The sequence below is a fragment of the Pan troglodytes genome, chromosome 13 (assembly GCF_028858775.2).
Source record: "Pan troglodytes isolate AG18354 chromosome 13, NHGRI_mPanTro3-v2.0_pri, whole genome shotgun sequence".
NCBI lineage: Eukaryota > Metazoa > Chordata > Mammalia > Primates > Hominidae > Pan > Pan troglodytes.
This window is the reverse complement of record NC_072411.2, coordinates 115,396,193-115,413,148: the sequence shown is the minus strand read 5'-3', so window position 1 is coordinate 115,413,148 and position 16,956 is coordinate 115,396,193. Positions and strand designations below refer to the sequence as shown.

Genomic DNA, 16,956 nt, shown 5'->3' with positions numbered 1-16,956 from the left:
GTATCCTATTCTTCCTTTTTCTGAATGGAAGCTTTTATTACAGTTATGCCAGGGAGACAACATAGATCACCCAATTGAGGTCTGGCTAAATAATTTGCAGTTCAAATTGAAAATGTAAGAACTCTAGTTCAAAGAAGCAAAGAAAATGTGCCATTAAAAGTACTAAAATATAAAACTTTCTCTTATCTTCTGTTGTATGTTTTGAGTGGTAATGCTGTTTTATATTTGTTACTTATTGCCATTCTAAATAAGGGAAAATCTAATTTTAATGTTCATCTTTATCTTGTGCAATGCCAGTTTTAAATACAAACACAATAGCACTAACTTGAATGTAGAATTACTGAACTTATACAATTTGTATTTCTTGAGCTTATATATGCCTACACATTTCGTTTTTCCCGGAACAGTGGAGATGCTGCACACAACTAATTTGGCTATTTTCATTTTGCTTCACAATGTGTGCATAGTCTAGCAATGCTCTCTACCTTTGGCTTACGTTATTCCTTCCTAAGGCAGGAATAAAAGGAGAAGGAACTATGATTGCTCTATCATTCCTTTTCTTTCCATGACATCATTTTAGTGTAAATGGTTGGCAAATACAGGGAAATATAGCAAAAGATTCTTTGGACTTTTGTGCTTCTTAGAATGCTACTGCCTTCTTTTTGTGTCTGAAGCATGTTTTCGTCCCAATGGAAAAACTTGGTTTCTCGAAGCTGTCAGTGCCCTGCTCACTCAGTCGTAGAAGTCACATGGTTACCTTGTACTCCTTTTTTTTTTTTTTTTTTTTTTTTTGAGACAGGGCAGTGGCATGATCACGGCTCACTGCAACCGCCACCTTCCTGGTTCAAGCAATCCTCCCACCTCAGCCTCCCAAGTAGCTGGGACTACAGGCGCACACCACCACCCCTGGCTAATTTTTGAATTTTTTTTTTTTGCAGAGATGGGGTTTCACCATGTTACCCAAACTGGTCTCAAACTCCTGAGCTCAAATGATCCTCCTATCTCCACCTCCCAAAGTGCTGGGATGACAGGCGTGAGCGACCGTGGTTTTCATTTGCTAAACTCCCTAGCATCATAGGTCTACTGGAATTCTGTGCTCATGGGACATTAAAAATGCTAATATATGAATGGGACAGAAAGGAACAGCGGACATACTTATTACAGATATCTTTTCTCATATGCATACTCCGTTATCCCATCAGATTTGATTTAAAAAAAAAAACGAAAAACAAAAAACAAACAAACGAAAAACCCCACAAGCTTAAAGATAAAATTATTGGCCAGGCACGGTGGCTCCCACCTGTAATCCTGGCACTTTGGGAGGCCGAGGCAAGTGGATCACCTGAGGTCAGGAGTTCGTGATTAGCCTGACCAATATGGTGAAACCCCGTCTCTACTAAAATTACAAAAATTAGCCAGGCATGGTGGCAAGCACCTGTAGTCCCAGCTATTCAGAAGCATAGGCAGGAGAAATTTGGAACCTGGGAGGTGGAGGTTGCAGTGAGCTGAGATCCGTGCCACTGCACTCCATCCTGGGTGACAGAACGAGACTCCATCTCAAAAAAAAAAAAAAAGATAAAATTATTAGTAATTTCAAGACATTGATAACAGAGCATTAAACCAATTCCAAGGACCCACCTAAGTAGGCCCACCTGATGATTTCACTTGGGTTGAGGATAAGTAAATTCTTTGTGTGGACAAAAGAGTAAAACGGATGTTTTAGGTGAATAAAAAGATTAAGACTTTTGACTCACCAAAACCTATTTCTTTTTTTCCTTCAGAGCACACACACCTATTTGCCAGCCCCCCTGACCCTTCTCTTACTGTTAGGTATGCCATTTGACTGATGCACGGCAGTTCCGTGCTGGACCCCTAGAAACTCCCCCTATGATTCTCTGCTCCCTTCCCTCCTTTGTCTGACAAGTTTATGCAGAGGGGCCAGGGGAGGATTCAAATCTTCCGAAGAGACGATTGATCAACAGTTTAGAAAGGTCCTGAATCTCTCTAAAAGCTTTGGGCAATATATTAAGAGATTTAGGGGCTTATTTGTAACAAATACTAGTTCTCTCCTTACTAGAAGAAACCCCCACCCTCCTAATACGTGATTTGCAACTCAGGAACTTATCACTGAGGGCTTAACTGGCAACAAGGCAAATCAGATTAAGGATGTCAGCTAATCTTGGAAACTGGACAGACATATGAGGTAATTCAGGAGTGTAAAGGAGATTTTGGTGGTGAGAATCACTGGGTGCAGGGGGTGTCACTGGTTGATAACAAAACCTGGGAATGGGGCTAACCCTGGATATATGTGTTAAGTAGCTGTAGTTTTAAATTTGGTGGGCCACAGAGCTGTGGGTGGAGGGTGAGGTAAAGAATTTTTTTTAACCAATGTTCTATTCTCCAAGTGGCCTTAGCATCCTCCATAGCATCCTCTACCCCATTGCTTTATTCCTTTTCATGTCATATTTTATCCATGACACATAATACACATTGTGATTGTACATGCATTTGCTGAATTAATTATTCATTTTATGTTTAACCCAGTTTAATGTGTTTCATAAGGTTAACTTTGTCGGTTTTATTCAATCCCTGTGTCTAATAGAGTGTTTATCACTGAATGACCAAATAAATTTTAAAAAAATCTGGCCCTCCATATTTATGGGTTCCATATCTGTGGGTTCTGCATCTGTGCGTTCAACCAAACATAGATTGAAAATATTCCAAAAAAGTAGAATGGTTGTGTCTATAATGAACATGTACAGACACTTTTGTTCTTGTCATTATTCCTTAAACAATTATTTACATAGAATTTACATTGTATTAGATTTTTTTTAGTAATGTAGAGATAATTTAATGTATCTGGGATGATATGCACAAGTTACATTCAATTACTACAACATTCTATATCAGGGACTTGACCATCGATGAATTTTGGTATTCCTGGGGAGGTCCTAGAATACTAGGATACTGAGGGACACCTGTATATGAATATATGCACATGCTATGCTCACTCATTGGGACGTTTACTACTTTAGACTGTTGTCAATTGATTCCTGTCTTGTCCCTTGGTACCACGGTGAATGGATACTCTATTTCTGAGCTCAATTTTCCTTGACTGGGGCCCTGATTCCTGCAACTGGACTTTCCAACACTGAACACCCCACTGCTTAGATCTCTTTCATTTGCCTGCCATTTTGACCATTGCAAAACACCTGTCCCACCTCTCCTTAGATAGATCACCTGGGCTTTCTTCCCTTGATTTGGATGGTTTGTCCTTGTTTCTCATGCTGATCCTCTCATTTCTGACCTTTCTTGAGACTCACAATTCTGTGTGTTTGTTACCTCTATCACCGATATTGGCTTCATACTCAGGTCCAAGATCACATATCCAATTGCTGCCATTCTGAATGCAAGTAAACCCAGTCAACATCTGCCTCTGAGTTCTATATCTCCAATTGTTCTTAGTATTCAACACAAAAGAGCTTACTTAGGCCCAGTTAACCAACTCTCCTGAACTAATTGTGGTTCATATCAAACATGTACACTTTTAAAAATAAAATGAAACAATTTAAAGGAATAAGGATTTAATTAAAAATATTTTGGTAGTGCTGGAAAAAAATAGTGACAGGAATAATTAGACATCAATCTCAAAGAAAGGCTTAGGAGGTCAGATATTGTGTCTATACTACTGTTATTTCACACATGACCCCCAATACAAGTACTCAATAAATACTTCTTTATGGATTGCTTGACTATTGTGTCTAAAAATTCATAATTTTAACAAATATTGATGTAGTAGAACATGCTACAAAGTCTATTCCTAGTTCCGGTGCTTTTTACCAGCCTTGGCTGTCTGGCTATCCAAATGATTATGTTCTGAGGTCTTTCATAGCCACATTTCATCACACTAGTGACACTACTAAAGTGGTTGAGTGAATGTAGTGCCTGTTCATAAAATCATTTCAAGTAAAGTGCTTCAAGATTTTTCCAGATGTTATTCAAATCGATATAATTATTTACAGTAGGACATAAAACACCAAGGTCTCACATATTTTTTTTTCCCTTAGTGAACTAAGCAAAGCCATGTGACAGGGCATTAAGGTACAATAAAATTGGTCACTTCAAAATTCGTTTCCTCAAGCATTCTATTTTTTCTCTAAATTGTGGATAACAGGAATTGACAGTCACATGAACTTTAAGGGAATTAAACACAATAGGCTAAAGCTTTGGTGCCTTGTAATGAATGGGCCACACAGTGGGTGCAGATCACTAAGAAGTTATTATGTATCTGTTTTGAGATAAACACTTTGCTGCTGCTAATGTTCTGTAACTTTTTATTACATTTTCAAAGAAAGTAAGCCAAACTGGTTGCCATGGAAATGATTATGATGTCACAGAGGATGATGACTTCTCCTAATCTATAAGCAGCAAGAGCAGATGTGCTTGTAAGAAACAAAGATCTTGTTTTCATACAAATGCGCTCAAAATAAAACACAAAGGAAGAAAAATACCCAGAGCACATAATGCAAAGAACAAGAATTGCTTCTAAATAGAATGTTTTACAAAGTTTTCCATAAAGCCTCAGCTGCTCCTCAAGCCACAACCAGCTTGAACATGGATGGCAGACATGAAATTACAGTATTCACAAAATTAGTATTCAGTTTGCAGAATCTCTCTTTCCAAAGCCTTCAGGCATACTTTATGCATGCACAATTACAGAAGCAGGTAATGAGAGAGATTCTGATTTCTTCCTATTGTTGTTATTGTACTTAGCCAGATAAGTCTTGATAAAAAATTGCTTTGTTAAAAAGAAATCTAAGCAATAATTTATTAATTCTATTGAAAATATCTTTTGGCTCTTAGTACAAGATATACTGGATGATTTCTCTAAAACACACATTACTGTGTCCATGGAGACGGGTGGTGACATATCAACTTTTAGTAACGCATCAAAAAGTTCCATAACAATTAATAATCTGCAAGCTACACTAATTTTTTAAATAATTTTATTATTTCATATCACAATTAATTTCACCTCAATTATTAGAGATTTTAAAAAAGGATATTCACAGTTTATGACTATGACCTCCTGAAATACATAGATATGATAAACAATATATCAAATGAATGGGTTGTGTCAAAATATATTACAATGTTTTCATTACATCACATTGAATTTAATCTTATATGCCTTCTTGGTCATTGACACTCTCCTAAATTAATTCTTTAGATTCTCAAATATTTCTCACAGTAACTTCAACTATTCTTAGAATTAATCAAAGTTTAAATGACAAAAATGAATGACTTATAATAAAGTTCTCACTCCCTGCAATGAAAAATAAACTTCCATCCAGTTTGCAACATGGATTTGCAAATAAGAATTTTAAGTTCTGCTATAACTAAATGAGAGATTTGAACTGAGTGAAAATGAGATAAGTTAACTATTTTGATGGCTCCTAAGATCCTGCTCCTAAAGAAATCTACCACCAAATAACCTTTTACATGAAAACATTAAACATTAAGACTAAGATACATTGTGCTACAATTCTGCATTACTGTTAAGTGTATGTATGTCCAATTTTACATTCAATTTACTGTCAAAATTAATTTTTTATTTAGAAATAAAAAATATTATGAGAATTATATGATAGAAAAACAAGTAAAAATAAACAAGAAAAAAGTAAAAGTTCACTATGTTCTGTAGCCTGAGTTAAAAGAAATTGAGAATAAGTTAACAGGTGTTTCTGAATGCTGGACTTTAATCCTAGTTTTAGTTCTGCTATCATATTGAAGTCATATACTATTTTAAGACATAAGCTCACTTTTTTTAAAGTACATAGTATGAAGATAGTACTCTAAATGAACACCAGTGTTTGAGTTGTATATTAGGAACTGAAAGACTATGATAATATAAATTCTGAAAAGAGGCTAAAAACACTTGACAGCCTTTTTATAAACACTGAAAAGATTTAAGAGACACCAAAGAGATGTTTGTTTAAGAACTACAGAAGACCATAATAGCTTGGTCAATTTAGACAAAGTGCAAAGGCCTAAATTTAAAAAGAACGTCGGTATTTGAATTTAGAAAAAGAGAAAGGAAACTGCATTGAAAGTGCTTTTTAATGAATGAATGATTAGACAGCAGTGGAATATTTTATAACACTTTATTGATGAAGGGTTTTATCTCTATGATAATTTTTATTACAAAGATAGTACCAAATCTGTTTAAAGCACTGTATTAAGAAATAAGAGCACTATAAAAACAGTTGACTGAGTCTTTCTCTAAAATTGCTCTAACATAGCAGTGTAGATAAGATACACATACAAGAAAAAATATATTTTATTGAGATAAATGATAACATTATTGATGTAGATAGTAGGTGCTAAATAAGTTAACCTAAAGGGAATCACAAAGCATTCATTTATAACATATGGTATCAGCATAGTTCAGGGGCAAAAATAAAAATGTGGTGTAGCAATTTAACAGAATTAAAGCTGTATATAAATAAAGTGTAACAGACTATGTTGTCTTTCCACATACATAGGTTTTTGTCTATATTTGATCTGATTTCATTTAAAAATGCTTAAGCAAAAATTTTTCATTTTAAAGACTCCCAATGAGGGCAAACAAACAAAAACTAGGCAATTTTTAGTCCTTGGAGGAGAAAACTTAGTTGGCAGGTTGTCCTAAACTTTGCACTCCCTATGTAAGCATAGGTTAGTTCAGCTGATTGTTGCTATGTGAGGTTTTTCTAGGCACTTACATTATACAAATGCTCTAATTTAGAGTTGACCAAGGTCTGGATAGAAAAATTTGAATCTGATATATGTTATTTGGGGTACTACATTTTGAAGAGCAAGCATAAGAAATCGGTACTCTGATGTGGAAGAAAATATGTTTTTCATTAGTTTGATTTGTTCGTTTAAAAAAATGACATCAGACATTTGGGAAAAGGTTTTTAAATATTGGGAAGGAAATCAATATAAAGTTAAGGTACAAGCCTGAGCAACATAGAGAGACCCCCATCTCTAAAAGAGTTTTTTTTAGAAATTAGTCAGATGTGGTGGTGCACATCTGTAGTCCCAGTTACTCGGGAGGCTGAGGTGGGATTATTGCTCAAGCCCAGGAGTTCGAGGCTGCAGTGAACTATATAGTCACAACACTGTACCCCAGCCTGGGCAACAGAGAGCTATCCTGACTCTCTTAAAAAAAAAAAACAGAAAAGAAAAGAAAATTAAGTTACAAAACAATGATCAGCTTTTATGTCACTGCAATAATTAACTGTAATAATTTCAATCACACTAATTTAAGAATGTTCTTTGTAAAACTGCTATTTAGAATATTCATTTGCTTATCAAAGAAATGCAAATAAAACCCTTAGCCATGAATGAGGCATTTCTCTAAGCCTTGATTTGATCAACTATAAATATTAACTCATGTAAACCATATTAAAAACAAAACTTAGGTAAGTTTTATTATTTTCATCTACTATTAACAGATGAGAAAACTGAGACTATTAAGAAACTTGTCCAACTGTTAAGTAACAGAGTAAATCATAGGAGCCTGGATTTGACAGCAGGCCTCTGGATTGAAAGATCTTAATAATTATATAGCCAATGGTACTTTTGCCAGTATCCCCTGGGTCAAATTCCTCTTGGAGTACTGACCTGGAATTTTTTTTTTTTTTTTAATCTGGGCTGATGATTTCACAGGCTTCCCAGACAATATGAGCTATGTAACCAACACTGTGTTTCCTCTTTTATCTGATTACTATGTTTGCAGAAGTAAGTTTTGTGTTCAATTGTGGCTTTTTCATAACCAAGATTTCTTGATATTTTTCTTTCCCCTTTGCATCTTAGTTTCTCTTATTATTTTCTGAATTTACCATGAATTCGAATTCTTGTAGGAAGTACTGGTGGATAAATCAATCAACCAGCTTCAAAAGTAGCCACAAATCAGTCTTGAAAATAACTATTTCATGTTTTCCCATTTATAAATCAAAGGACTAGAGGCTACTATCAATTATTTAAGATAAAACATAGCTAAACTAAAGGTTCACTTGACAGTGATCTTCACTGCTTTTAAAATTTAACAGGGAAAACATATACACATTCGATTATATTTGGCCTTTTCAAAATATTCATTCTCTCCTTCAGTAGCATAGGTCACAATGCCCACTTCATATAGTAAGATGAGGATAATGGTAATCTCTTGATTTTACCATCCTACATAAAATGATGCCATGTCCTTTTATCTTTCATCAAAGGCATAATTACAGGGTAGAGAATGAAACACTATGATTCCAGATGACTTCTCTCTATCTAGCCTGAGTTCTACCATTAGCTAGCTGGTTAACTTTGAGTAATCATTTAAATTCTATGAGTTAAATATTAGATGAGTAAATATTTTCATTACACAGATCCACTTCTCCTTCCAGCCTGACTCTTTGATCATTCTCTGGTATTATCCCTTCATTTCACATAGGAAGAAACAAGGACAAGAGCAATGAAGTCACCCAATCAGAGTAAAACAGTCAGGTAATGGCAGTCAGAATTAGAATAAAGGTCTCCTGTCTTCTAGAATTGTGTTTATTAAGAAATCAAACGTTGCAGATGCATCTCATCCTCCTCTCTCTCACCCTGGAGGTTACTGCTATTCCAAAAGTGGTGTCTTTATGTTTTATAATACTTTTACTACATATACATATGTACAAAAACAATACATATTGTTTTCTATGTTTCCAAGAATTAACAATTTATATAAGAATCCTTTAACAATTCACTTATCTTACCCTGTATAATATTTTAGGGATTTTTTGTGGTGGTATTTATGTATTTATATATGTATTGATTTATGTAGTACATATATATGTATGTGTGTATATATATGTATTTGTTGTAGTATTTAGTTGCTGTGAAATATTTCAATGAAATTATACACTTCAATTTGTTTATCCATTCTCTTGGCCAGTAGCTTTCAGTCTTCTTTTGACCATGTAATCCATAGGGAGTAAAAATAGCTTTTACATGGTGAGCCAATAGATAGATAGATAGATATACCTCTGATACAAAAAGTTACCTTTTATTTATCTTTGTTGTGTGTGATAAACGTACTGTATTCTATTCTGTTTTTTTTTTAGATGCTGGTTATGACTGACTAAATACACACAGCCTGCTAATGGGTTATAACCAGGCATTTGAAAAATACTGTTCTAGGGGGATAGTTTTCAAACTGCTATAACATTTCCAATACTCTGATATTCCTGCAGAACATAGTGGGAAGCTAGTGGGGGGTGAGTCCAGCTTAGAATTTTTTCTGTCAATGAAAGATGGAATTAAATAGGAATATATTTAACATGTGGATCATTTAGGTACAAAAAACAAGTTTGAACCATGGTTTTAAGCAGTGAGGCTGATTATGAGGTAATTCTAAAAAAATGTGTGCAGATTTTTAAACAAATGATTCACATTTTGAATTCATGCTGCTAGCTTACTACTTTAAGAATTCCTGTGGACAGTCTATTTGTAAACTGGAAAGAATATTTTTTAGAAAGTGAATAAAAATCCCCCATTTTATTTGTCACAGTCATTGAAGAATACCCCTAACTCAGAGAAATGGCTTTACCTACATTTCCATAAAGTACATCAATAAGCTTTATGCCTTCATTGCATTACAGTGATATATTATTTGCAGACTAAAATACAAATGACCTCATTGACTTAAAGGTCTCCTGTGATGATGTCGTAATGAAGCTTTCTGTGTTCAGTGAGTTGGGATCATTTCGTTTTAAAAAAGGAATCTTCAATTACAATTTGGTTACATGTTATACTGCTCTTTGAAGGTGCATTTTAGCCTATGGTTGTGACTAGAGACATAAGAATATTTTGCTTTTAGCAAGGGTGGTTAATTTCTGCTTCCTTTTTGGCATTGGCATCTGACTTGAGTACTCTAATCCTTTCGTCATCAGCTCTCAGTGTACAATGCTTGGCAAAATCTAGTGACTTCGATGAATAAACCAGTCTTCGTATGATCCAGAGGCCTTAAGCTGCCTTGTTTTTTTACCCTGATTTTGAAGCAAGTAATGGAGTTGGCAGAGACAGAGCTGAATCTGCCAAAGCTCAGAATAAAGAACACTCAAAACATAAGTGCAAAAGAAAGCAAATAGTAGGAGGTTATCATCTCAATTAGGAGTCATTGTATGGCAGTGATCTGGAGGAACTTGGACTCTGGTAAACGTTTATAAAGTTTTCTTACCTGTATCTGTCAGTTTGCAGTACAATAACTGCTGCAATCACTTGCAACAATGCAAAGATATAAATATTAGTAGGCATATTTCACCTATGAAGGCTTGATTGTCCACTTGACTCCAGATGGAAAGAATGAGAAAGTTGACACAAAGATTGAAATGGAAGATGGGAGCTAAAGCTGAGGTTAACTCCTTTCTTCTGCACTTTCAATTACAACACTGCTTAGAACCTCCTTTCTCCTGAATCAATATCTCACTGCTCAATATGCTCTCAAAGCTTTTTCATTATGGCCCCTGGAACTCCTCTTTTAAGAAAAAAAACAAAACAAAAACAAACAGGTAAATCCATCTATAGCCTCCTACCTCTTTAAAAAAAAACATTGCCTAGGCTGGGTGCGGTGGCTCATGTCTGTAATCCCAGAACTTTGGGAGGCCGAGGAAGGTGGATCACTTGAGGTCAGGAGTTCAAGACCAGCCTGGCCAACATGGTGAAACCCTGTCTCCACAAAAATTACAAAAATTAGCTGGGATTACATGCCTGTACTCCCAGTTACTCAGGAGGCTAAGACAGGAGAATCGCTTGAACCCTGGAGGCGGAGGTTGCAGTGAGCCGAGATTGCGCCACTGCACTCCACTCTGGATGGCAAAGTGAGACTGTGTCTCAAAAACAACAACAACAAACATAAAAACAACATTGCCTAAATGAAAAAGGTCTTCTTTGAGGTCATTACTCCTTCTCATCTAGGATGAATATGTAATGTCACACAGAAACCAAGACCCTTAAGAATAAAAGGGGGTACTATTAATAATGATGCCAGGACCACAGGTGTAAACTGAGACAGTTCTTGGCAAACCAGCTCATATGGTCAACTTACCCATAGTCCTCTCAAGTGAAGGCTTTTCATTTTCTATTGATTCACCTTGCTCAAGTTTAGACTAAGGAGTCAGCATCCCCTATGTAGTCCAAAGACATTTTCAGAACATACACACTTTCATGTAAAATCCCGGTTCCTCTGATGCTCATGCTTTCCAGCTACCACCTCACAATTCTTCCTCCTCGCTTTTATTTATCAGTTTTCCAGGGATTCATTCTTCATAGACTTTTGCACCTAGTTCAGTATTTCCGTCTCTTCCCCAAGAGCTACATCTCCCGATTATCCTTTCATGTTTCTGATATTCCACCCCCTAGAGGCCATGACTACCCAACCTCCATTCTGGATTCTGGCACCTTGTTCTCCATCAGAAATTTCTGTTCACAATCTTCTATACCTTCCTATCTCTCACTATTCCCTCTTATGCAAATTATTTAACCTCACTGGGACCCAATTGAGGTCTCTGTACCCCTCTACTTCTATCTGTCAGTACCCTCTCTGTTTTGTATAGCTTACTTGATGATCCATTACTCCAATTCATTTCTTTAAGTCAAGCTCAACTTCTTTGATTCAATGTCTTCCAGCTCCACAGCCAGTGGAATTTTTTACACTGGATCAATCCTGTGGTTCATTCTTTTCAAGATTCTATCTGGGCTGTGAGCCCAGTTACAGTTATAGCATTGAGCTTATTGATGGTTTATTTGTGGTCACCAGCCTCAACTGGGTCCTCTATTCAGCTTGCCTATTTTTCTACATTTTTTTTCAGTTAGCCTCTCTCTATTTTTATAAAAGCAACTATTTCAAATTTATTCACTCTTCTTACATTTTCAATCCAGTGGCTTTTCAACCTTAATAAATAACATTGATACCTTCTTCATACCTTTCCTAAACTTCCCACCATGACAACGCGCAAAATTACTTACATCTTCAACCTTCCTTTCTTACTTATCCTAAGCACATGAGGTATGTCCTCTTCTAGCTGAAGCTACTCCTGCCAGTTGCGCAATAGATTCTTTTCTTTCCTATTCCCTCAGGGACCCCACTTTACCAATTTTCTCATTAGCACTGAGATATGTCACGGTCTTACTTAAAAGACAAAAGAAAACAAACAAGAAACTTCCCTCAATCCCACATCTTCCTGTAGCTACTAGCTTCTACCTCTCCTTTTATAGCAAAACTTGAAATTACCATCTATACTGACAGCCTCCATTCCCTCACTTATTCTTTTCTCAACAACTCTGCTGTCATTATTACAGGCAGAATTTGATGGTGTTAATCTCTCCTTTTCTCATTCTTAGATCTTTTGGGTTTCCTCTCAGATCTCTGCGGGGCTCCATTGAGACAGGCTGTTTCAAAAATACTGCTGTCCCTCATGAATCAACTTAAGAAGGCTGTCTTGCTTATGAATCCACTGACATTCTAAAGCAGGTAGAAGGATGGTGGCCATATTCTCGAGGGTCAGGAGAGAAGTCTGGCCAGGTGACAGGGACAGTGCTGAATGGCATGACCTTAGTGAGCTCCACTTTCAAGAGACTGGCTATTAGCCTTCAACTCAAGTTTACAGATGCAGTACTGTACTGTTCTTAGAAAGGAAAACCATGCATTTCTAAACTCATAAGAAATAGGTGGAAAAAACCCAGAAATATCATTTGTTTTTAAATAAAAATATAATGATCATGTATATTCCCTTCACATAGGAAAATCACATGGAGAGTGAAAATATCAGAAAGTTGCTAATGTTGGGCTTAGAACTGATCAAAGAGTTTTGTGTATGATAGACTGCCTAATGGTACCAGGCCTGACAGCCTGCAGTGTCCCCCTCACATCAAGAATGACCTCTGAAGGCAATATTTCCAAAGACTTGGGGGTAGGGTACTCCTCTGTCTTCCATATTACGTTGTGAAGGAACATCATTCCTTCCTTTTTAAATATTCAACCAGTCTGATGCCAAACATTCATCTAAGATAAATATGGGAAAATGTTAAACAATATATTTTGAACATACCAGATACCATATTCATTTTATTTGTTGGCTACTACCTGATGTTTTAGGAAGCTCTTCTGGGTTAGGTTATTCAAAATACCCTTAAGCAGAGCTCCCCTAAAATCACTGATTGGCTTTTCAAATAAATAGTGTCTTTGTTATCAAATAAAAGCATTATTTCTTTTTGTTTTTAGAAAAAATAACCTGTAATGAGAGAGCAAATATGTAACTTCTACACGCATGGGATAGGAAACCCTAATTAAAATAATATAGTTATGTTTCTCTACTCCAGTATTCACTGTATTTGTAAATTAAAAACAAGAGAAACATTCTAATTTCACAAGCTTCATGTATAAACCCTAGCAAAATGTTCAACTTGACTTTTACTATAAACTGAGAGCTGTTCTCCACTGGAAAAAAAATCTGTTTCCTGAGAAATATCGTTTAAGAATGCCGTAACCATTTACAATTACAGTGTTTATCACAGAAAGCCATGCATTCATTATTTACACATGTAGGTGAAGTATGTCTACAAAAGGGAGCTGTATGATCCATCTGTTTCTGGGAGTAATAAATCTGAAATGGTCCCCTTTGAAATAAAATGTGCAAATATGCTTGGTGACCCAGACTTTAAAGTTATGTTCTTATCTGGATCTCTGTGTCACCATTGATTGTTACTCAACTCTTCATAGGGTGACTTTCTTTCAATTCACTCTCAGTGATTCTCTCATGTCATCCACTTATTGAGAAGAGCTCTAGATATTAATAAACATCTGATATTAACATACTAAATGCCAAATAGGTAATGTTTCACACATAGATAAGTACTGGGTTTGGTAAAAAGTTCTATGTTGATACCACATTCAATTAACCTTCTTAAAACACCCTGGACATTCAGTATGCTTTCAAGAGATACAACAGTGGACTGTGTATTACTCATAAGGCTGGATTTAACTACAGTAAGACGTCTGTATGATTGATGAAAATAATTGGCAATTTAGAGAGACTATAGTATGATGGTTATGAATATGGGCTTTCTAGAACTTAAAATATGTGTTTGACACTGTCTAGCTCTGAAACTGTGGGACCAGGGACAAGTTAATACTGTCTCCAAGCTTTCTTCATGTGAAAAATGGGGTAGTATTACCTCTCTTAAAATGACAGTGGGTGTTAAATGAGATAATGCATGTAACATGCTTACCATGGTATCTGGCACAAAATAAATGGATATAATTATAAAAATGATATATGTGACTTTCCTAGTCCCACTGATACTCTAACTTCATTGAAATCAGTTTTATCATCAATTTAAAATGCTATAGATTCTTCATATGGATTTATTTCTCAATAATAGTACACTTCAAAAGTACAGTCTTCCAATGTGGCCATTTCTGCAATATAGTTTACAGGACTTAGAGTGATATTCTTAGTCTACTGAGTGGGACTTTCCCAGGTGTCTAGTACCTCACCATGACGTCAGGTTTTAAATACTTTTGTGAAGCTTTGGCACAGCTGCTGGGGGAGATACACTGATGGTGTTACTCTCTCCTTTATCATGTCTTACGACAGTTCAGAATGCCACCCTAAGTTCTATATTAAGCTAACCTTTTTCTAAACCACAGTCATGAAAATTGGGGGAGATGACATTTGACTTTACTACTTGTAAATGACCTTTCTTTGATTTAATTCCCTTTTCCATAGCTCACGCCCTCTTTCAGAGTTATAAAACAGAAAATGGCTCCCCAGTTCTATCCCTATATGGTTCTCAATTCCCTAGGTTGTAACCATCTGGCTATAAAAATGGGGAAGGTGAATTCTCTGGATTATTTCCTTTACTATCTGTTGGTAATGTGTTCCTCTATTTTTTTTTTTCCAGCTTAACAGGATTGTTAAGCAAGTGATTAGACTTTGCTTTACTGTGAAAGAATTTTGGTTTATAAAGAGTTGAAGCTTCTCACAAACACTGGGTATGTACTTCCACAAGCTTTTCACAGGATTAAAAAGACAGTATCATACTGCTATTGGCACTGGTTTAACCACCAAATGTTTCCCTTGAGATGCAACCTGTCATCACTCTGCTTTAGAGTATGGATCTCTCTTGCAGAATCCAACCTTTGATATCACAGATCTTTAGGTTAATCTGTCCTATTTTCACCTCCCAATTCCAAAGTCAAATGATTATGTTTGGTTTTCCTGCTGGTCCCCAGCAAAATAAGTTTCTTTTTAATCTCTTGCATGTAGCTGCTGAAAAATATTCCAAATAATAAGAGTGGTTTTTTTTGTCCTGTATCTAAATTAATGCTCGCCAGGAGTCTTCTCCTTTGTTACCCTCTTTTGGTAAGTTATTTCTTTACAAAGTTGAATCATATCTTTTTCATTTCTTGAATTAACACTTTATTGAGGATTCCAATAACTTCCCTGTACTTTTTGTGCTCTAAAATTTTAGGGTTTCTTAGAAGAATGGTCTTCTCAATCCTTTTCAGAGTTGACTTTGAGCATCACCACTTGACCCAGTTCAAAATTCCCTTGTTTTTGCATTAATGGAACTCATTTTATCAAATGCTGAACAAATCTGCATTTTAAAAGCAATTATGGTGGATTTTAATGACATCTTTAAAAATGTGTGCTTTCATTTTTTTCAGGAACCTCTCTGGTCCTCACCCCACTGGTTTAACGCCCGTAATTTATCATTCTCATTTGGGATAGAGTAGCTTATCACCTGCTCTACATCAAAACACTCTCTCTGGAAGAAATCTGATAGTATTCTATCAACGTGTGAATTTAAGTCATAATGTTACCTTTTTTAGGGACATGAGTATTTGCATAAGAGCCTTATCTCTAATTGCAAAGTGACACTCTTAAGACTGTTAAAAGAAACTATTGTTCAAGGTAGATGGAATTAGAAGACCCTCAGCATGTGGGACTTATATGCCAGCTGAATAGACCCCAGACTAACAGTGCACTCAGGGAAGTAAAGTTTGACAGTATTTATATGCTTTACTTATGAACTGGATTTGGTATCTTAGAATATTTTCTTTGAAAAGGTAGTTCCATTTTTGGCTTTCTTGCTTCTTCATAGTGCCAATCTAGGTCAACAGGAGTAAGTGAGACCATTGTTCCATATCCCGCTTAAAAAGAGAACACTACTTCAAAGACAAGAACAACATCACCTGACAAAAATAAAACAAGTTATCGGTTTTAAAACATTGTGCTTATGTGTGCCTGTTATTCTTAACTTTTTCAGGGATTCAAGTTATTTTAGGGTACCTATTCTGGTTGATTATATATCTAGCACAATAAAGCCATTTAAATAAAAAAATAGAATTCATTTCCAAAAATTTCTTCGATTTTAGGAAAGAATTATAATTTTCCAAATTGTCCCCTCCCACCTTCTGCTAAAAAGACCCCCAAAACTTAAAAACGTACAATTAATTCCTTGAGCAAACAAAAGGGGATTTTACCCAAATTCCTTTAAAGGGTACTTAGGGCTTTTAAATCTAAAATAGATAAAACAAACTACCTAAAGAAAACAAAACCAATACTCCATAATGTACCTTTTAGCTATATTGCCTTGTAAAATTTTTCTTTTGCTGATCACACTTAGTGATTACAAAATTAAACCTGCTGCATTTCTTGATAGTCACCCTGGTTCATGAATTGTCAGGTAGTAACAGGAAATAATTCATTTTTGAAACAGAGGCATTACATAAATGCATTTTATCCCAAATTGCATTTTATATACAATGTTAGCCACTTTTCATATTTATATTTGCAAAATTAATATATAAATGTTAAAAATATATATTTATATATAATTTTATTTTTAATTTATATAACATTTTATTTTATATAC

General features: G+C 35.5%; 1 long non-coding RNA gene across 1 annotated transcript; it reads left to right on the top strand.

Annotated features, from left to right (window-relative positions):
- The first annotated feature begins 4,407 nt into the window (after positions 1 to 4,407).
- Positions 4,408 to 16,297, top strand: LOC112208351 (uncharacterized). Its single transcript, XR_002942768.1, has 4 exons — positions 4,408 to 4,725; positions 12,817 to 12,986; positions 14,980 to 15,070; positions 16,183 to 16,297. It is a non-coding gene; the product is annotated as an uncharacterized LOC112208351 (long non-coding RNA).
- The last annotated feature ends 659 nt before the right edge of the window (positions 16,298 to 16,956 follow it).